This window comes from Geotrypetes seraphini, chromosome 2 (genome assembly GCF_902459505.1).
Source record: "Geotrypetes seraphini chromosome 2, aGeoSer1.1, whole genome shotgun sequence".
Lineage (NCBI taxonomy): Eukaryota > Metazoa > Chordata > Amphibia > Gymnophiona > Dermophiidae > Geotrypetes > Geotrypetes seraphini.
Genome location: NC_047085.1, coordinates 426958521 through 426982244, shown reverse-complemented (window position 1 = coordinate 426982244; position 23724 = coordinate 426958521). Strand labels below are relative to the sequence as shown.

The 23724-nt window shown below is 41.0% G+C and overlaps 1 protein-coding gene across 2 annotated transcripts in view; it reads right to left on the bottom strand.

Annotated features, from left to right (window-relative positions):
- FAM171A1 (family with sequence similarity 171 member A1) overlaps positions 1-23724 on the bottom strand; it is a 292982-nt gene that overhangs the window by 232364 nt on the left and 36894 nt on the right. The window lies entirely within an intron of this gene.

Here is a 23724-nt window from a genome sequence, read left to right as displayed (position 1 = left end):
AAAAGCTTCCCGTCAAAATCACGTCAGAATGGGGCATCCGGAACAGGGTATGACACAGGCGAACTGGGCAGGCCTGGGGGGCGTGGCCATGGTCTGGATTTTCCTTCCTGAAAATCTGGTAACCCTAAAGCTAAAGGAAAATTATTTCTTAACTCAAAAAGAAAAATCCTGCACCCTGTTACTTCACAGGGCCAAACATACAAGGGACAGTCTTTAGTTCAAAAATTCTGAGATGGGCCTGCAGCTGGTGGAGCCCAAGACATGGGCCGTAGTTTGTAACAGCCCGACCCTAAACAGAGTCTTCCTTCAGCTAAGCAACAAAGTCTGGTCTTAGCCAGACCTATGAGTCAAGCTCCCAAGTACTCAGCAAGAAGATATTAGGTTTATCTCAGCCAAGCAGAAAGTCTAGCTAGTTAAGGAAAGTCTAGTAGTTAAGGAATATGCTATGGTCACTTCTTCCTCTGGTCCTTTCTAACCTAGTTTTGGCCCTGTCTCTTATACTTCCAGGTAGCTGCTTTGCTGTTTCCTCCTTCCCATGTCACTTCCCCCTAAGAAGAAGCTATCTATGTTTAGGTTGTTCTGACACTATGAAGGAGTAGCCAGCAGGGGGAGTGGTAGATTCCTGTAGACGCTGTCACGAGCATCCTGCCCATAGGATGTTGAGGTGAGACACCGTGAAGTTAAGGTCCTAACACTGCTGGCCAGATGCAGCCTGTTTTCATTGGTAGCTCTACTAGTGACCCACCACATGTTTGGATAACAGCAGGCAAGAAGGTAAGAAAGATGTTGAACCCGCAGAGGAGGGATGGGTTACTGGACCTGGAGAGCCTGGAGAAAGGGAGAAAGATGATGGGCCTGGGGATGGGGAGCGAAGAGAAGAGAGAGAGAGAGATCTGGAAGTGACATCAGAGGGAAAGCCAATGCCAGCAGGATGGAGAAGCTACTCGTGCTGATGAAGATTTAAGAAGTACGGGGAAGGGAGGGCCCAAGTGTATCAGGGGTGGGTTGAAGGAGTGGGGGAAGCAGAGAGGAGGGCGTGGGGGAGCATTATCTACCTGTGCTACGCCACTAGTAGTAACTTTACAAAAACCATGCCTGTGGTCTCCACCAGCCCGCATATCAAACATTAAGATTTTAACAAAAAATCTCAGGTCAGAAACTGGGCTAGAAATCAGTTCTTCAGTTGCTGCTACACCCTAAACCTTCTTTCAGTAGCCCAGCTGCAACAACAACAAAAATGAACCTTTACTGCTTGGAACAATTCTGGCTTATCTTAGTCAGGGAATTTGTTCTTTTCACAGTCTTCTCTCTGTAAAACCCCTCACTCCCATCCCACTCTGGGCTTTCGGTCTAGCCCTTTCTTTTATATTTCCTGATGTCTGCTTCACAGTTTTGTCCCCTTCTCGCCTCCCCCTCCTTGGGCAGGGTGTATCTTCCATAGTATGGGTTTTTCCTTGAGAGGAAATGTCTAGCAGGGGGAGTGGAGTGTCCTAATAGACCCTTCACAATCATGACTCCCTAAGAGTAGTACTGTGAGACTACCACTAGAGGGTGCTGGTGTCATTTGCTGGTAAGGATAGGAGTGATTGGAGATATTTCCTGATATCTACTGGACGGACAGGAACTATGTAAGGTACATTGGGGTGTGGATGGGCGAGGTTCAAGAGGGGACCTTGGAGGAGCAGGACTTCTATGTAGGGGTTCATATCCTGGAGGGGCCTTCTGTTTGGGGAGAGGGTGTTCTGGAGTCAACAGTTTTGTAAAATAACTTCAGCTTCGACTATATCATGGCTTGCATTGTGTACCTATGGTAATGTATTTATATAATAATGAGTTACTTTACATGCATTTGCATATTTTTCATCTCATTACTATGCAGCACCAGGTGACTTAATTATTACTGTGTTAGAGCACTTTACCCTGTGCTAGACCCTTTTAACACACATTAAGGGGCAAATAACACAGATTAGTGCCCTAACATAGCTTGATAACTTTAACCTTAAATTTTTAATACTCAGAAAATATAATTTTCCATAAAAGTCTAATTCAATTGAACCTGAATTTTCAGAAACAGAAGGTTTTGAGAGAAAAGGAAATGCACGACTCTTTCCTTTAACCTTCTTCTACAACCCTCATAACAGATTGGTTTCATCTCTCTACAAGTGAATCAATAAAGCTATCATCTGTTTCTTGGACTGCAACACCAACCCTAGTCCAAAAAGCTTCGGGCTCAATTACAGTTTTCTATTATGTGATTCACAGAATAACCCTTTCTACCCTTTAGCCCGCAACTGAGTTCTCATCCTTGTAACTTAAACCACATCAGGAAATAATTTGACCACAAAATGGAAAAGGACAAAAAAATAAAATGCTGTAAGTTTATCATAAAGTTTCAGAGATGAAAAGAACATCTAGTGTGATCCCAGAAATGTGTTCTGGCAAATAAACTATTAAATCATGAACTGCATTTCTGATATGAACCCCTGAGATAAAAAGATAACCAATCTAAATAAACAGTAAAATCAACAAGGGAAGGGATTTTGGATTTAGCCCATCCCTTTTTCAGGTGCAGGAGATACCGGTATGTTCTTGTCAATGGAAGGCTTATAATGGAGGGTTCAGTGACTTGCCCAAGATCACAAGGAGCTGCAGTGTGGGATTTGAGCCTGGGTTCCCTGGTTCTCAGTTCCTTGCTGTAACTATTAGGCTTCTCCTCTGTTCCTCTATTTCCAAGAATAACAACCCCCTTGTAATGTTGTTAATAATTCCATAATACAACCTAACAAGGATCCAACTCTTACTGCACTCCTCCAGCTTGATTATAAATTACTAACACTGTAGGAATTTGATCAGTAGGCAATCACAATCCTGTGGACTTAGAAGATAAACCTTATACAAATCCAAAGAGGTCCTACAAATAACAGCTACTCTACACCCACGTTTAGCTGTTCTTGACGGCTTAAAAATACCATACCTCACAGGGCATTACTGTCTAATAAATAAACTGAGTGCCCTCGGGATGGGCCCCAAAGTGGCAGCCTGGGTCAAGAACTGGTTGAGTGGAAGATGACGGGGTAGTGGTTAGTGCTGCCCGATTCAGGAAAAAAAATTGATTCGATTCAGCCTATTACATCGATTTTCCGATTCGATTTCTTTCCCAATTGGATGTTTTTTTCAAACGTCCTAGTGGGTTTATTTTATAGCCTCTTCACCCCATTTGCCCTCTCCTACCCACACAGGCGGTGTGGTGTAAACAAAATAAACAAAAAAGTTTGTTCTTTTTGCTCATTTTTTAAAGCTGATGTAGGGAAGCAATCAATCCATGTAAGAAGTGTAGGCAGGAATAACTAAGTACAGGGCCATAAGAACATAAGCAGTGCCTCCGCCGGGTCAGACCATAGGTCCATCCTGCCCGGCAGTCCGCTCCCGCGGCGGCCCAAACAGGTCACGACCTGTCTGAATCTCCAGAAGGGGTCCCCTTGCCACCTTGGTTTCCCATTTAAGTCCTAGCTTCCCATCGAAGTCCTAACCCTCCGGTCTTGCACATGCACGACCTGTTGGGTTTCTATACTTATTACCTGGTTAGCTTTCTATACCTGTGTTACATCCCAGTACCTCTCTCAGTATCCCACGATCCCTTTATCCCTCAGGAATCCGTCCAATCCCTGTTTGAATCCCTGTACCGTACTCTGCCTGATCACTTCCTCCGGTAGCGCATTCCAAGTGTCCACGACCCTTTGGGTGAAAAAAAAACTTCCTTGCATTTGTTTTGAACCCATCTCCCTTCAGTTTCTCCGAATGCCCCCTCGTACTTGTTGTCCCCTTCAGTCTGAAGAATCTGTCCCTATCCACCCTCTCTATGCCCCTCATGATCTTGAAGGTCTCTATCATATCTCCCCTGAGCCTCCTTTTTTCCAGAGAGAAGAGCCCCAGCCTATCCAATCTCTCGGCGTATGGGCAGTGCTCCAGCCCCTTTACCAGTTTCGTTGCTCTCCTTTGGACTCTCTCAAGTACCGCCATGTCCTTCTTGAGGTGCGGCGACCAATACTGAACGCAGTATTCCAGATGTGGACGCACCATCGCTCGATACAATGGCATGATGACTTCCCGCGTCCTGGTTGTTATGCCCCTCTTTATGATGCCCAGCATCTTGTTGGCTTTTTTCGAGGCTGCTGCGCACTGTGCAGATGGCTTCAGTGATGCATCCACCAGTACACCCAAGTCTCTCTCAAGTCTGCTGTCTCCCAACAATGCCCCCCCCAATTTGTAGTTGAACAACGGGTTCTTTTTCCCTATATGCATGACCTTGCATTTTTCCACGTTAAAGCGCATTTGCCAATAATGGGTTTTTTTCGCGGACATTTATGGTATTAGCAATACTGTTAGAATTCACAGAAAGGACACAGAACAGACAGTTGCATTACTATGATAGGGAAAGAGGGAATACACATAGGAACAGCATAAACCCTATTACCAGCCGGGACTCCTATTAGATGATACTCACATGAGGCCAGAGCAGGAGGTGCACACGAAGCTTCCGACGGTGATGTCAATTTACGTCACCCCGTGCTGCTTACACTCAAAGCAGTGGCAGTTGGGCAGGCTGGAGCCCAGCTCCTGTACTCACCAACCCCAGACCTCATCCTGCTCCTTCGCGGGCTTCTTCACCATAACGACGTTGACAGACAACGAGTGGAGGGACGTGGAACCGTTTCTAGACTGGGCCCCCTTCTACTAACCTCGCTAGTGTTTATCGCCAGAAGTGTTTATCGCGCTGAACACTGCACGCAGCTCCCGATGCTCATTTTCAAAACTGCTGGATGTCCACATTTTTTTTTTTAAACTCTTCTACTTGGACATCTTGGCAGGCAGGACATCCAATCTTTGGACATCACTTTCAGGTCCTCCGTTTTAAAGGCAGGCTTAGCGGACCTGCCCTAGACTCCAGGGACTGCTTTGATATGTCCCTAGCATCCAGAACCACTAGACACATTGCACTATAAAGATCTTCTTTCTTGTAGATGTGTCTAGTGGAGCACTTAAACATATCTCAATAATTTGTGTATTTTTGCTTAACTTTCTAGAAATTCCAGGTAGGTAAATAATATATTACACAGAATTTAAAGCTAATTGTTGATTGACATACCCTACTGTCACATTTTTGCTCCTGCTGGCCATTCCTGTTCCTATGCACCCAAGCATCCTTCTGGCTTTCAGGTCTAACCTAGTGAATCTATTCTATCAGAAGAGAGACTAGATAAAAAAAACATACACAGAGTGGATAACTCCCCACACACATTTTGTAATATCCCAGGGATGTCACGGAAATTTTAGCATAGTGTGATTCATAAATCTCAGATTAAATTAGAAATCTTTACTTCTTGTGACAAGATATACAATAATACTACTGCTGTCAACTTTGCTTTCAGTTTAAAAGGTCTGCCAACTTCTGCACCTCTCCTCAACTCTACTGCAGTCAAACTTGGTACACAGTCCAGACACCCTCTTGATAGCCTCTTGCCTCTGGAGCATTTATATCAAGTTAATACTGAGGATCAACTACTTATCAAGCACTAAAGCTTCATCTTTTAAAAAAAGACAGACATTTATTAGTTTCTTTTCAAAAATCTACTCCCTCCAAGTCCACTTGCACTCTAACCTCTTCATCCCTGGGTGGAGATTTCACTGCCAGTGGATAATGCAAGAGAACAACTGTATGGTTATACAAAGATGTTCAGAGCTAAACTCTAATCGGTGTTCCCCGGGAAACAGCTGGACTCCAATCCAGATGGACTCACTGTCCCAGTGCCATGCAATACAATACTGAAGCCTGACAGTAAAGGAATCTTCATTTTATTACTTATAAACACCACCTCGAGTTTTTCTCTCCACACTGTAGAAATTCTTGGCTATCTTGTTATTTTTGCTAAGCCCTTGGCCGAAGGTTCTCAAATTCAGTTCTGGAGACTGCCAAAAAGGGTGAGTTTTCAGGATAGACATGAATATTTATGATATATTTACACATAGTTTGGTCTAAAAACCAAATCCATTTCTACCTTTTGCTTGCTCTAAACACCAGACCTACTTAAGGATCTCCAGAATTAGATCTGTGTGTGATGGTAATGATGGATGGGGGAGGGAATTTTTATCTTTTGTATAGATACTGATTGATTATAAGTGCTTGGTTAATTATCATTATTTGTATTGCACTTTTTGTTGGCATTAAAAACTAAAGTTAAAAAAAAAAAAAGATGTGTACACTATCACACATCATACACTGCCCGTTCCAATGAATTCAATCAAATAAATAAGGAGGTAATTACAACACAGAAAGTCAATATGGGCTTGACTTACCCAGCTTTTCTTCTATTCCATATCCAAGGAAGGAATGATTTGGTAAATTGATCCCTAACGTCTCTTTGTCATTGAGTTAAATTTCTGAAACAGAGATTTCTATTTAAAAAGATTCCTTGTAGGCAATAATAGAGGTGTATGCAAAAGTTTGGTACCTGAGGTAAAACTATATATAGTGCCTCGGAATCCGAATGTCCCAGAACTCGAACGACTTGGAATCCGAACTTTTTTTGTAGTAAATTTTGTCTTGGAATCCGAACTCTGCTTTGGAATCCGAACACCCTGCACATTGTATGTGTGTGTTTGTGTCCCAGAATCTGAATGCTGCTTTGGAATATTTGTTAATATTTTACCTTAAAATCCAGTGTATTTCGTGTTAAAATTTCAGTTTGTGGGACCCAGGAATGGATTAATCCAGTTTCTATTATTTTCAATGGGAAAAATTGTCTTGGAACTCGAACGTTTTGGAACTCGAACAGGGTTGTGGAACGGATTAAGTTTGGATTCCAAGGTATCACTGTACTGTACTTTATTTATTTTTTTATTTAATCCCTACGTGGACAGAAGCTGCAACCTCTGCCTGGAACAAAGCTAAATAGAGCCATCTTTCTGTAAATTAAAATAATGAAATATTAAATTTTTATTTTTTTTTTGCATTATAAGATATTGAAAAAGAAAGAGAATATCACCGATGCAAAAGTCTGAACACCCTTCAAGTTGATTTATTACTGCCTTCTAAAGATGTTAATAAGACTCAGAGGCCCGGATTCTAAAATCAGCGGTTAGGAAGGCGCTGGTAGACACTCTACCGGTGCCTAAGTTAATTGTTTTAATTGGTTATTAACGGTATGGTAATTTTATAAAACTGCGTTGGGCTTTTTTTAAAATCACTGGCCACAGAGATATTAGCTCTGACACTCATAGGAATTCTATGAATGTCGGAGCTTTTACCACCACGACCGGCGATAAAAAAGCCTAACGTGGCTTCATAAAATGTGTGTGGGGGGGAGTGTGTAAAAGAAAAAAAGTAGGTGCCATGAGGTGCCTTCAAAGCACAGTGCCAGAATTGCATCTATGCAGATGCTTAGCAACGCCGAATATCAAAAGAGGTGTAATTATAGGCAGGATTGGCATTTGACACCGCTAAGTGTGACTCTACATCGAAGGTAGGCACCAGAAAAGTAGGCCCGTAAAACCCTAACCTACATTTCTGGCACCTACCTTTGACGCAGGCCACGAGTCTGCAAATGGCGCCATAATCAGGGTGTCACACGATTGGCAATGGATTTTCAGGCTCTGCAAAGGGTTTGACTTTGAGACCACTGCTCTAGAATAACAAAATACAGATCAATATATGATAAAGTAGTCAACGTCAGGTTTGATAAGCAAAGTATTCTGTATGCTCTGGAAACCCTTTTACACACCTATACATGAAAGATATTCTATCCAAAAATATCCCAAGATTTCTGGTTCTCCACCGTACCCCTCCTTTGGACAATCTCAGTCGTCAACATTCTGGGATTTCATACTGCTTCTAACAAAGTCTCCTGTGAAAGGAGAGCCAGGATTTCTCTTTAAATTTTGGGGGTATTCTAGTAGACCTGTATGGAGATTTAATAAATAAATCCTTCTTCAATGTTGATGTGCTACGCACCCACTTCTCAAAAATACTATAAATAGACTACTGCAGAGTCACTAATCCAAATATATGTAAGGTTGGCCGGGTTTATTAAAACCTGAGCTAAGTACCTTTATATCACCAATAGATGAAAAAGTTTTGAATGAAATTAGTGAATATGCAGTGCAACATGGCTATATACATAAAGAGATATAAAAAAATATTAAAAAGTGTTTAATAAATGAGATTTTAAGAACATAGTTCGAGTAAACAAAATCTTAAACAATTCTATGGACCGATGATAGTTCACGATTTAGTCTTACGCCGGGACATGATCTAGTGGCGTTATGACTGTGAACACTTGAGATCCATGGAGATTTAATAATACATTGCTTGCAGATTCAAAATTTCTTGAAGAATTTCAATTAAAAATGAATGAATATTTTCAAATTAATGCCTCAGAGGAAATCTCATTCGAGATCTTATGGGATGCCTTTAAAGCTACCATGAGGGGACAAATAATCTCATATTCGGTTCATATTAGGAAACAACTTATAAAGGATTTTTCTGATCTTGAACAAAACATTAAATAATTAGAATCACAACTGGCTTTAAAATGGGAACAATCAATTTTACAGGCTCTTTTAAAAGCTAAATATAAATACAATGAGATTTCAATTGGCTAGAAAAGAATTGTTTTCTCAGCAAGCTTTATATTATGGAAACTCAAATAAGGCGGGAAGAATTTTAACTAATTATCTCAAAGCTAAAAAAAGAAAAGTAAAAATTGTTGCGATTAAAGATGAAAAAGGTAAGACTCACCCTCAAATTGCAAGTATTTTAAAACAGTTTTTGGAGTTTTATAAAGCTTTGTATTCTTCTGAGTCTTATTCAAATAATGAAAATGAAGGTTTAGAATTTTTGAATTTAATTAAGGAGGCAATACTATTGTGCCCTAAAATTGGCCCTGTAGCAGTGGACAAACTAGCGGTCCACGAAACGCCAGCCGTGTCGGCTCCAGTTCCAGCTCCAAGAGTAGGGAACAGCTCCGGTCCTGGTAGTTTGTGGTGGCACACAGTAAATGAAATCTATGATTGAAAACTGAACAACTACAAACACTAAAGATAAGTAAACCTCTGCTAGTTTTTCAAACTGTGAAGTGGTCTGTATTCAGAGCTCCAGTGTTGAATATATTAATCACAAGTTATAATTAAGAAAAAAAGATAAAATAGGTTAAAAATAGTTAAAGAGTTATAAGTTAAAGACTAATAGTAAAAATGCACTAAGTTGGTTTTTGGCCAGTGATTGTAGTATGGAGTATATATTTGGACTATATCTACACTGACAGTGAATGTCTATAAGCGTAGTACTCCTTAACTCTGAGGCATTTTCCTGCATAAACAGTGTGCTTTAAAAAAATGCTTAAAAAATATTCAACACATTATTAATCAACTGGTTTAAGAAGAATATAAGAATGAGTGACAGAATATAGATCGTTTCACACGTGTGGAATATTGATTTTTATTGTATACTGACTACCAATGAAAGAATTACAAACAGCGTTGAAGTCCCTTAGAGTTAGATCCGCTCTAGGTGGTGATGGTTTCACTGTAGAGTTTTACAAGTCATTCCAAATTACCCCTATTACCTCATCTTTTAAATTTATATCAGGCTCAACTAACTAAAGGTTGTATATCAGGTACTATGGCAGAATTGTTAACTATTGTTTTACCAAAGCCAAATAAAGATCCCATGTTGGTTTCAAATTACAGGCCTATTTCTTTGATAAATGTGGATGGAAAACTTTTGGCTAAGTTATTGGCTTTACGCTTGGCTAAGGCTCTCCCTTACATCATTGGTATGCATCAAACGGGGTTTGTTGCTCAAAGGCATTCTTCTAATAACACTAGATTAGCATTTCATATGTTGAATTTAACAAAAGCCATGGATGATCTGGCTTTCTCTGTTTCTTTGGATGCAGAGAAGGCCTTGATTGTGTGGAATGGACCTTTATGTATCAAACTATGGATTAGTTTGGTATTGGTTCTAGATTTATACAAATGATTCAAACCTTGTATAGCTCCCCCTTTGCCAGATTATATATTAATAATACTTTTTCAGAACGCTTTCGTCTGGAGAGGGGAGTTAGACAGAGATCTCCTCTGCTGTTTGATATTGTTTTGGAACCCTTCTTATTGGCTATTCAACAGGCAGAGGAGATTCAGGGTATTCCTTATGCAGGTCGGGAATACAAAGTCTCTGCTTATGCAGATGATATTTTGCTTCATTTGAGGAATCCTGAAACAACCATTCCACATTTACTTAATATGATTGATAGATTTGGGAAATTTTCAGGATATAAGATAAACTGGAGTAAATCAGAGGTTCTTCCTTTAAACGTTTATTGTTCCAAAGGATTATTTGATAAATTCCCTTTCCTATGGAAGGAAGAGGGCATAAAATATTTAGGTATTTGGATTCAGAAAACGTTGGAAGAAACGATAAAAATAAATGAAAAATCCTTATTGCTGAAGGTCACTGAAATGTGTGAGCAATGGAACCCATTACATTTGTCTTGGTGGGGGAGAGTTCAAACAGTAAAAATGATGATTTTGTTTGTGGTTTGCTATCAAATGGGTATGATACCAGTTTATTTTCAGGGGTCCTTTTATAAGAAACTAAATAGTATTCTTACAAAATTTATTTGGCTGGGGAAAAATGCAAGAATTGCTTTAGTATCTTTGCAAAAACCAATTGTGGAGGGTGGGGTAAATTTTCCTAACTTTTATAGGTATCATCAGGCCTATATAATGCGCTAGGGAATGTATTGGATCATCCCAGAGCTCATGGAACATCATCCAGATTAGCTATATCTAGAATGGAAAATTATGTCTCCCATGAGATTATCTCATGTATTAAGTATTATTATACCTAGATATGCTAAAGACAACATAATAATATTGGACACATGGAAAACAATTAAATTTATTGATAAATTAACAGATATTCCTATAATAAAATCTACTTTTCAGTCCTTATGGTTAAACTCCAAGATACAAGTGGGTGGTGCTGGGATCTCCTGGAAGAATTGGATGCAGGCAGATATTCGAACATTGGATGATGTTATTTCTAATGTAAAACTGCTTGATTTTATACAACTACAACAATCATTTGGCATTCTGAGGTCTCAATAATATAGGTGGTTGCAGTTGAAGCAGGCCATTCGGAGTGGGTTCCCTGAATGGAAAAATTTTAAAAATTATTACAGCTTGCAGATCCTTTGCTACCAGACAGATTTAGTAGGACATCAGGCTGCCCAGTGGTATAAATTAATTTCTAAATTTTTGAATAAAAAGCCAAAAAATAGTCTTAGAGACATTTGGAGCATCGAGATAAAACAGTATATTTCTGAATCTCGTTGGCCACGAATTTGGTCTTGGAGGTTGAAGTGTACAAGGTCAGCATCTATGAGACAAACTTGGTTATTTTTATTGCATAGGATTTTTTGGACCCTAGTTCGTTTACAAAAGTTAGATAATTCCAGGTCTAATAGATGTTGGCATTGTCATAATGATATAGGGACTTTGGATCATCTGTTATATTATTGTCCTTTGATACTTAATTTCTGGAAATCAATTTGGAGACAAATTAATCTTATTCTTGATTCAGCAATTCCCCTAACATATGAAGCCATAATCTGTGGTACACTTTTACATGTCAAGCCTTCTTTGGATAAATATAAAAGTCAACTTTTTATGATAATGACAGGAATAGCTATCCAATTGATTACACATAATTGGAAGAAGTATGACAGACTAAATTACACGTTTTGGTGGACAAATGTTTGTAGCACGTATAAATATGAAAAAATGAATGCAGAGTGTTTGGGGTTTAGCAGTACATTTAATAGAATATGGAGTCCATTGACTATATTTGTAACATCATAATAATTGTAATGTATTTATTTTATATATTTTTTGAGGATGGTAGAATTCCTTACACATCCAGGGGAGGGAGGGGGAGGGAAAGATATTTTGTTTATTAAAATACTTAATTATAATATTATAATTACATAATTTGTCTTATTGTGGTAATTTGGTAATGGGGGGAGAAAATGATTGTTCTAAGTATAAATTGTATGTTTAATAATGCGTTTTATGAAATATTTATGTTCAGATAATTGTATTGCATTGTCAAAGTTTAAAAATCAATAAAGATTTATTTAAAAAAAAAATAAATTGGGGGGTATTCTTGACCCCATTTATCAAAGTGTTCCCATTTCCTGTTACCTTTTTAAATGCTGCTGATCCTATGATCTTGATAATAAGTTTTATTGGCTTCCAAGAAGCATGACTGGTTATCGATTTATTGCTCGCTTTAATGCAGGGGTGTCAAAGTCCCTCCTCGAGGGCCACAATCCAGTCAGGTTTTCAGGATTTCCCCAATGAATATGCATGAGATCTATTAGCATACAATGAAAGCAGTACATGCAAATAGATCTCATGCATATCTCTTTGGGGAAATCCTGAAAACCCAACTGGGTTGCGTCTCTTATAGACCAAGGAAAGCTTGTACCAAAAAAACTTGTACTGTAACTATGGCAAATTGTAACCTGTTAACCTGTTAATCAAAAAATAAAGACGTCCAAAAAGCATCCTAAATCAGCACTTGACCGTCCTAATCGCCAGGATATCTAAGTGCTGATAATCAAAACTGTCTTTCTGTACGTCCAACAAGGTGTTCCAGCCTCTGTATATTCAGAGCACGAGATGGGCATGGTGGAGGCATGTTATGAGTGGGCTTTGGGCAGTCTAAAGGGCAGGTTAGAGATGGATGTCTTGCAGCGATAATCAAACATTTTGCAAGACATCCTGGACAGAACTTACATGTTTGAAACTAGACCTGTTTTGGAAGGATCCAAGTACCACAAAGGTGCCCAAACTGAACAGATGACCATTGAATGCATCAAGGTAAGACACCCCCACATTCCCCCAGTACTAATAGACCCCCTCACACCCACAAAGATCAGAATACAAACGTACATATGTGTCTCTAGAACATCAGCACCTGGCATAGGAAAGCCTAGTAGACAGGTGTCTTAAGTAGTCTGGTGGATGGGCTAGTAAACCATAGAAAGGAGTGGCAAGTCCCATAAGCCACTCTAACCACTACATTCATGGTGGAAAATGTAAGCCCACCAAATCCCCTCAAATCCTACTGCTAAATGGGTGCTTCCTGCAGCCATAAGGGCTATTCTGGAGTCCATAGTCTCTTTAATTTTCTAATCAAAGGCTGTTGTTATTAAAAACATCTTCAATGTTCACTTTCTTACCAGGCGGCTTGCTGGAATAAGGAACTAAAACCTCTGTTATTGAGCTCCGAGTCTTATCATCATTTTTGAAAGCAACTGAAGACATATCTGTTTGCTAATTAATCAAATCTTCCTAATCTATATTGTCTTTTTAATATTTGTTAACCACATTGAACTTACTGGCTCTGCGGTATAGAAATGACTTGTTATGTTATATTATGTATGTTATGGGTGTTTCATTACAGGAAGCCAATTAGTCTGTGAAACAAAAGCTTGTCAAAAGTGAACCGCTCACAACTATATGAGCCTCAATATTCTGAAAAACCTGAAGTTTAATGCTGTATGTAAAGAGCATTGCTGACAAAGTATATGCATATTTTTAGCCCACACAAACATACCTGATCATCAGTGTACAAACTATCTGCATGTTTGTTTCAGGATCAGATGGTTACATTCTCAGTCATATCCAGCAGAAGCATAAAAAGTATGTGGGTTGGCAATACACATACCCCCTCCCCTCCTTTTTATAAAGCCACGTTAGGCTTTTTTTAATCACCGGCCGTGGTGGTAAAAACTCTGACGCTCACAGAAATTCTATGAGCCTTGGAGCTTTTGCCGCCGCGGCCAGTGATAAAAAAGCCTAACATGGTTTCATAAAAGGGGGGAATAGATTTTTCAAAACTTCAAGTCACAGTTTTCTCCCCTGACCAAAATTACACCCCTACAAATAACTCTTTCTACTGCAGCTAAAGTATGGACAGTGCAAAACTATGGAATAAATTTTAGAAGCCGTGAGCTTTATAGAGATCATGGGAGCTTGATACACCAACACGGTGGTTTTTTATAGCACTTTTCACTAGTCCACTGAGGAAGGCTGTTACCGAAACTGGGATCCAAACAATTTTTAAAAACAAATTATTTAATATATCACAAATATAAAACAAAAATGAGTGTCACTCTTATACATCTCCTTTATAAATGTCATAACGTACATTTGTTCTGGTCAAGTGTATGGCCTAGAATTATTTCTATAACTCATTTAGACATTGGTTTGCCTATCTCTTATAGGGCCTTTATTTTGTGCTCTTCGAACCCAGATATCTCAATTTCATCAAAGTTCTTTAAAATATTTGACACTATGATAGCTCTGGCTATCCATCACATTGCCTGCAATTGGAAAGACAATTCTAATCTCAGTTTTCATGAATGGTGGAATCATTTGGGTATAATTAGAAAATTTAAAGAAATAATTGCTTTCAAATATAACATTATTGCTAGCTTCAATAAGAAATGGGCCCCACTAGACAATTTCTGTAGAAACACTTTGTAATCTCACTTGGCTTCTCTATATCTGAAAAGGTTATCTGCAGCTCTTGTGCATTTTGTTTTATTTTATGTTTAATTTGTTTTAGGTTATTTCCTCTATTCTGATGTTTTCAATATAATAGTGTATTATTGTATGTAATTAATTGATGTTGCTAGTTTTATTTGTATTTGATGTATTTACTTGGTAAAATTAATAAAAAATATTTGAGAAAAAAAAATCTATGAGCATCGGGATCAGATGGAGAAGCTCCCTGCACTAATAACCGCTATTGCGGTTTAGTAAACGGGGAGGGGTGTGTGTGTTAATTTGTAAGTCACCTTGAACTTAGATATCAATAGAGTGACCAATAAATTTTAAATTAGATTAGACTACTGATGCTGCTCTTTGTTTTGAAGATTTTCATTTAAAATAATCAACTCCTTCAGTGACATCCTAGGTATTCTATAAAAGGCTCAGTACTAATTAAGCCTTTTATAAAATACTAGGATAATTTTTAAATGGGCCTGTTCCCTCTAAGCTGAGCAGGTGTCCTCCAGCTGCATTGCTACCACTAGGGGGTGGAATATTTTCAGTCGCTAAGGACAGGTATGTTCCCTGGAGTCCTGCAGAACTTGCCTGTCCCTCACAATTGAAAAATGTGACAGTAAAACAGCACCCTCTATTGGTGAGACTGTGGGTGGAGGACTCCTGCTCAGCTTAGAGGGAACACACCTATTCAAAGTTATCCACTATGCAACCAATTTCAGCCAGGTGAAAAGCCACTTAAATTCAATCATTCTGTGTATCCTCCGATTTTATCCGCCTGTTCCTAACTAGGCATCTAAAAATTTACTCCACAATATTTAAAAATGAAACCAAGAAAAGTGTCTGAGAGATGAAAAAAAGCAGCCAAAAGTGGACAAGCCAGTATTTCTCAGGAATCCAGTAAGCGCTGCTGTTTTATTAAGTTATTGTGTATAAAGAGCGTACTCAGCAGGATTCTGAAATCTAAAATTCAGATCCTTTGGGGGCTGATACAGAAACCTCGCACTACTCATAGGGCTATGTGCTAATGCTTAGTGCATGCTTTTGTAATGCAAGAGTAATGCCAAAATGTTGCTCAACATTGGCCGTAGCCCAATAATAAGCAAATTTGCCCCGCACATAAAAATGTATATCAACCATAGGGGAGTGCACTAGATGTATGCACACTCGAATCTGTGTTAGAAGAGCTATAACATATGCACAGATTGGTACCTGGAGTTACATGTGTTCACACATCTGCAAATGCTACGGAATGCTATTCTGTGCATAACATTTTTGTAATACCAATATTTATGTGCCGACGTATTGTATGTACGTCAATTCAATTTTCCAAACCTGTGTGCAGACCCCCCCCCCCTGCACTTTTGCTTTCTATACCTCCCACACGTTCAAAAAGGAGCGGAAGAGTAGATTAATGGTTAGAGCAGTGGGCTGAGAACTAGGGAAGTGGGTTCGGTTTCCACTGCAGCTCCTTGGGACTCTGGGCAAGTGACTTACTTAACCCTCTACTGCCCCAGGTACGAAAAGGAGAGATTAGCCTAATGTTTTCAGAGAACCTGTCGTAATGAATCCAAGAAGCCTCTGCCAGCCACAACACTGAGTACAAAGGTGGTTATTGTGCACAATGGGAAGAAAGCTTGTGCCTGAACAAAAGCCAAGCTCTGTGTGCCGGGCCACTCCCTGGGGAGGGATAGATCCCTGCTTGCAGGCATAGGCACAGGCTCCTCGTGACTGGTCTTACTGCCAATATTTTCTCTAGCCTTCCCTTCCTGGATCTATTTTATCCCCCTTGTTGCTGAAGATAAACAATTGCTGTTGATACCTGAATTATGTTTGCTGCTTTGCAGATGAGAAATAAAAGCAATACCCACCTCAAGTCTACACAGTGCAGTGTTTTCAGCTGATCAGGGATTGGGACTTGTATACCACCTTTTTGTCGTTTAACAACCACACTCAAACTGGTTTATATACAGGGACTTCAAGTATTTTCCCTATCTGTCCCGGTGGGCTCACAATCTATGTAATGTACCCAGGGCAGTGGAGGATTAAGTGACTTGTGCAGGGTCACATGGAGCAGTGTGGGGATTGAACCCACAATCTTAGGATGCTGAGACTGTAGCTCTAACTACTGCACTACACTTGATTCACCCATGCCCCTCCCATGGCCATGCCCCTTTTGAGTCGTGTTCTATAAAATTTAGTCGTCCGTATTATAGAATAGGACATGGCAGACAGTCACGTTAATCCAACTGCATGCCAATTAACACAAATTATTGATTTTTAATAGCTCATTAACTAATTACTTTATGCATGAATTTTGGGATCTGCACCCAAATTTGGGTGACCTATTTAAAATCCAGAAGTCACTGTCCAAAAATTGATGCAATTTGGGGAAAACTGGTACATTATTCTTTTTTTTCCAGATACGGATAGCTGTATAAAGTGCCCAGAGAACATGGTCCAGGAACATCATAAACTTACTCTGTATAAATGCTGTTCCTTTCCTAGTATTGCCTGGAGTTCCTTTCTGTTTCAACCTTTTTAGTTTTGTGAGCTGCTTTGCTCTGCTCGACAAAGCAGTAGTAAGTTCAGAAAAAAAGAAAAAAAAAGATAAAATGATAGTGTAAGACCAGCCGGCCCACCCAGTCTGCCAAGTTAGTCTATCCACTGTATTAACAACACATTCTAGTTATCATTTAGAGAATGACACGGTGACAAAATTAATCACCGTCCCCGTCCCCGTGGATAACCGCGGAAAATAATCCCATGTAATTTTGTAGTGTCTATTTCAACCTCAGTCCTTCAACCCCAGCATTCTTCAACGCAAAGCTTGAGGGTCAGTGGTTGTGGCCATTCATACTCTGATTCTTCCCTCTCTCCTTAAAGAATGACATGAAGATGGTTTCCCGCAGGGACGGGAACGGTGATGAATTTTGTCACCGTGTCATTCTCTACTATCATTCATACAGAATGCTTGGGGTTTTTTTTCACATATCATGCCCTCACATATCTGTTGGCTGATGACAACCCATAAATTGGTTTAAATTATTCACACTGCATCTTACCTATCACTGTAATACAGTGGTCTCAAACTCTATATGTATGAGATTGGGCATGCGAATCTAGAATGGGTATCCTAAAAAACTTGACTGATTGGTATCTCTTGAGTTTGGCCTACAATGGTCTGTTTAATCTACCCAAGGCCCACTTTCCTTTGTAACACTTCTTATACAGCAATCTCTTTGTCCTCCCATACACACACCACTACAGATCAGTGCCAGACATTTGACACCCATTTATGCCAGTGTAAAGCCAAACAACTCTTGGTACTGTTCAGTGCTCCTGTGAAGCAGATTTAATCAAGAGGAAGCAGAGCGCCAATCAGTGGAGACATTTGAGCAGGAAACAGTCTGTATTGTTTGGACTAGTGCTCAGGAAGAGGGCTCAAAAAAAATGACAGCTCTGGCTTCTCTTCCTGAAGCTCACCATCAGACACTGAACTCCACCCTCAAGAAGGGCTTTTAAAGGGCAACGTATCATTTCTATATCACTTTGCCACTGAGGATTTAAACTTAAAAGTCCAAAACAAAAGATACTGTACATGTGCCTGTTAAGCCAAATCTTGTAAAACAGAACTCAACAGATTTTCACAAAATCTAGAAGCCAGTCCCCAAATTTAGGAGATAACCGCTTTGCTTCTCCTTTCCCATCCTCCCAACATTGCCCCCAGTGAAGGGGTGGGGGAGGGGAATCCCCTTCCAGATCAGCAGCTCTCTTAGAAACTGATTTACTAAGGGAAAAAAGAAAAACTTTAGTAAATCAGTGACTCTGCAAATCACTGGCGAAAGCCAGTAGCCCCCCTTTCCAAAGCATGCTGTCAACTTTATGGCCAAGACAAAAAATAGAACCCTAAATGGAGGAGGTACAACAACAAGCTAACAAATGAAAGAACCTCCCTCACCCCAAGAAGTCTACAAAGATTAAGGAAAAGAGATGAAGTCCAACTCCAAACTGAGCAAAGAATGAAAATAATTCACATTTACTTCATTTACTGTTCATGGATCACCATTTCCATTACACACGGAGAAGCTAAGTTCTTACAGCCTGTGTATTTTTGAGCTTTGGTTGGATTTGGACACTAACTTTCCAGTTTGGCCCCCAGCTTAGGGGTAAGAGATGAATTCCTTCTTTATTTTGATAATGTGTGTTTTTTTCATTTGAGTTTTTTCACACATTGCACTAGTTAAGCACCACAAATATTATCCGGAGCAAGCCCGGGGATGTTTCGCAGTTAACACCTTCCTGGGTGTAAATCCGCGACAGCTTTTCCCTGGAGTTTCCAGAGGTTGCTGTGTGACTGAGGGCTTGTCCGGTTAATACTCTTAAATTAAATTATAGAATTATTTTCATTCTTTGCTCAGTTTGGAGTTGGACTTCATCTCTTTTCCTTAATCTTTGTAGACTTCTTGGGGTGAGGGAGGTTCTTTCATTTGTCAACTTTATGGCAGCACTATCTAGATAGGTGAAACAAAGAGGCAATTGCCCGCCAGGACAGAGAGGGAAAAATGCTTGAGTACCTGAATAAATTCATGCCAACAAATACTGTACAATATAGCCGCTTAAACTGCCCCGAACAAAAGTTAAACTGCATACCCGACTGTATCCGAAATCAATAGCAGCCTGGTAGTTGTAGCCTGTATACATACTAAACAGTAATACACTACTACTGAAAAGTTACTCCGCTTTTTAAAATTTTTAAAATGGGAAAGAAGAAATGCAGAGACTCTACACCACCTCACTTCCACTGAGGGGAGGGGAGGGCAGGAAACTGGGGGGAGCCCAGGTATAACCCCCAAAGTCGGCACCACTCAGCCGGACACCCCTATCTCACTGAAGGGTAGCCCCAACAGGAGAAACACAGAACAAACACAGCAAACTTCCAGGAACCAGTGGAACTGCAACCATCTACCTGCTGGAGATATAGAATACTGAGTGGACCCAAGGCAGGATTGACCAATAGGCCAAGTAGGCATGTGCTTAAGGCCCGAAATGGTCAGGGGGGCCCGATGAAGGAGGGCATCAACATTGTTTTTTCCAAACGGCGATGGGCCCCTCCAGCATTGATCGGCAACGCGGGCCCCCCCCCCCCCCCCGCCATCGACGGAAAGTAAGACAAGCAAGCAACGTGGGTAAGAAAGACAACGGGAACTGTAATTGTGCAAGCGGTGCTACTTGCCCAAAGCTTCCCTCTGACGCAGCTTCCTGTTTCAGCCTGGGCGCATGGTGGGGTGGGGTGGGACAGAGGGCCCAGTGTACTTGTGTGCCTAGGGGCCCTCGACGAATTAATCCTGCCCTGAGTGGACAGGAGTTGTTGCATCCAAGAGGGACACCTGTAAATCAGTTCTATATCTCCACCTGCTGGTAAAAGTGTGCTATCCCACTAGTCTCTGGATTCATCTGCTGTTGTTTCTAAAGAAATGTAAAATTTAAACGGAAGAGCCACCAGCAGCTGCAGGAAAGGAGGAAAAGTCACCAGCAGCTGCAGGGCCAGTTTTAGACATTCTGGGGCCCAGGGCAAAAATTAAGGAGAGGGGCCCCTGATCGCCTCTCCTCTCTGTACCCTCCTACTGATATCCCCACCTCTCATTACTACCACACATAATCCCCCTCCCGATATCCCCTCCCATTACTAACACACATAAAATAACTTTAAATGACTTCTTCACACACAAAACACAGATAGACCTTCACCAAATACAGAACAAGAGATCACAAATAGAAATTGAACTGGGAACCTTAAGAAATTAAACTCAGTAAGTATTACAACACTGGAGAAATAAAAATAGATATGCATTTCTTTCTGTACTGAATACACAAAGATCCCAGGCCCTTGCTATGGGAGGTGGCTAATTTTTGGTGGACCTGGGCCTGGGATAGTGGAAATCCCAAAACCCTTCCAGTTGAAAACTACCTCCTTTGGTCTAGTAGCCAGAAATCTCCAAGCTCTGCAGCTAGCGGCAGTGTCACTGAAGCCATGTTGACTGGCTCTCATCAAGTCGTGTGTATCCAAGTGCCGGAATATGCTATCTTTAATCAGTGCTTCGACCATCTTTCCAGGGACAGACGTAAGACTCACAGGTCTGTAGTTGCCCGGTTTTCCTCTTTTTTGAAAATTGGCATGACATTCGCTATCTTCCAGTCGTCCAGTATCGGTCCAGTTCTAATTGACAGGTTGGCAAGTTTTTGCAATAGTTCTCCGATTTCAACCTTCAGTTCTTTTAAGACTCTCGGGTGAATTCCATCTGGTCCAGGGAATTTGTCACTTTTTGTCGATCTGGTAGTATATCTGGTCCAAGTCCACTTCTACTGTGGTGAGGCTGCCTCTATTACTCCTTTGAACACTTTCACTGTTTCTGGTATTGTTGCGATGTCCTCCTTCGTAAAGACAGACGCGAAGAAGGAATTTAGTCTGTCTGCAATTTGTTTGTCTTCCTTGATGTACCCTTTTCTTCCCAGGTTGTCCAGCGGTCCCACTGCCTCTTTTGTGGGTTTTTTCCCTTTTACGTATCTAAAGAAGGGCTTGAAATTTTTGGCCTCTTGCGCTATTTTCTCCTCATAGTCCATTTTGGCATCCCTCACCGCCTTGTGACACTTCTTCTGATCATCCTTATGTCTGTTCCATGCTTCAGTTGTTTTCGTGCATTTCCATTTTTTTTAAAAGAATCCTTCTTTTCTTTTATGGCTTCCTTCACCTCTCTAGTAAGCCATGACGGTTCTCCTTTGCCTTTAGTTTTCCTTTCTTTGGAAATCCGCAGAATGTAGAGATTTTGTGCTTCCGTGATAGTATTTTTCAGTAGGGACCATGCCTGATCTACCGTTTTAACTTTGTCCATCTTTTTCTTGAGCCGTTGTTTCACCATGACTCTCATGCTATTGTATCTTCCCTTCTTGAAGTTTAAGGTTGTGGTTAAGGTTTTGGTACATTTCCCTTTTCTGATGTCAAGTTTAAAGTTGATCATGTTGTGATCGCTCGTCTCCAGCGGGACCGTGACTTCTACTTCTTTTGTTGGTCCCATAATGCCATTTAGGACCAAGTCCAAGGTGGCGTTTCCTCTCATCGGCTCTCCCACCATTTGTTCCAGGAAGCAGTCCACCTAGCGCTTCCAGGAACTTGGCCACCTTGCCGCAGTTCGAGGTTCCCAGGTTCCAGTCTATCCCCGGGAAATTGAAATCTCCCATGATTATTACATTACCTGTCTTACATTCTTGCTTAATTTCCTCTATCATTTCTGAGTCTGTCTCCTCCATCTGTCCTGAGGTCGATAGTAAAGGCCAATTTTTGTGTCTGCACCATTGTGTCTAGGAATCTTGATCCAGAGGGACTCCAGCTTCTCTTTCCTTTCCGCGTAGCCTCTTTAACAGATTCTACTCCTTCCTGAACATATAGGGCAATACCTCCACCTTTCTGCCCTATTCTATCTCTTCTGTATAGTTTGTGTCCCTGTAGTACTGTGTCCCATTTGTTTTCATCATTCCACCACGTTTCTGTTATGCCAATGATTTCCAGTTCATCGTGTCTTGCTATTGTCTCTAGTTCTCCCATTTTGTTTCTCAGACCTCTAGCATTCGTATACATACATTTGAGTTCCCTTTGTGTTACCTTCTTGGACTTTCTAAGCTTAGCAGTCTCTACTGTTTCTTTCATGGTATCCTTTTCTGCTCCTGCGTTGCCTCCCTTATTTGCTTTGTGGTCGTCCCCTCCTGTGTCTGAGTAGTTGTCCGTAGTTCCTTCTTCAGGGCATCCTGTCGCCCGGGCCATCAACTGGTGGTCAACTGTCGGCTTTCCCCTATCCTTTAGTTTAAAGCCTTCTCGATGGCCCTCTTCACGTTGCCTGCCAATACTCTTGCTCCTTCCTTGTTAAGGTGTAGTCCGTCCCGAAATTCGTGGGGGTTCCATACCAAGAACACCCATGAATTTTGAAAAACCGTGAATACGGTTTTTCAGCTGATCGAAGGCAGGAGAGGGCAGTTGGGGTGCCGGCGGGTGCTTAAATTGTACTTACGAAGACAGGCACATTTTCCGACCGCCTCTTCCTGGTACTAAAGTCATGGTTACACCAATCAGGAGCTGCTTTGATACGCCAAATAGCGTGTCAAAGCAGCTCTTGATTGGTGTAACCATGACTTTAGTACCAGGAAGAGGCGGTTGGAAAATACCGCGCATTACTGAGTCCGTGATTTGCGAACCGTGAATTTGCGGGGGTTTACTGTACACAGATGTAGACATTTTCTCCTCCATTAAAATAGAGGAAGGAAAATGCAACCCAAACCCTCATTCTTCCTACTTCAGATGCCCTTGCTCCTTTCAACTAAAACAGAAGGAAAGAAAAGCACAGTTACTTACCGTAACAGGTGTTATCCAGGGACAGCAGGCATATATTCTCACATGTGGGTGACGTCATCTACGGAGCCCCAGTGCGGACAGCTTTTCAAGCAAACTTGCTAGAAGTTTCAAGTTTGCACACTGCACCACGCATGTGCTAGCCTTCTTGCCACTAGAGGGCGCATCCCCACCTCGTGGTCCTCAGTTCCATAACATAGCAAAGAAAGCCATCCCCGGGGAGGTGGGCGGGTTGTGAGAATATATGCCTGCTGTCCCTGGATAACACCTGTTACGGTAAGTAACTGTGCTTTATCCCAGGACAAGCAGGCATGATATTCTCACATGTGGGTGACCTCCAAGCCAACCAAAAAAGGGCAGGTGGGAGGATGGCAATTATGAAAACAAATTACGTAACACCGACTGGCCAAACCGGCCGTCGCTTCTGGACAAAGTATCCAGACAGTAGTGGGAGGTGAACGTATGAACCGAAGACCAAGTGGCAGCTTTACAAATGTCCTCCATAGGTGTAGATCGGAGGAAAGCCACAGAAGCTGCCATCGCCCGGACTTTATGACCCGTAACGCGACCCGCAAGCGGGAGACCAGCCTGAGCGTAGCAAAAAGAAATGCAAGCAGCTAACCAGTTGGACAAGGTGCGCTTTGAAACCGGGTGTCCCAAACGATTAGGATCAAAGGACAAAAATAATT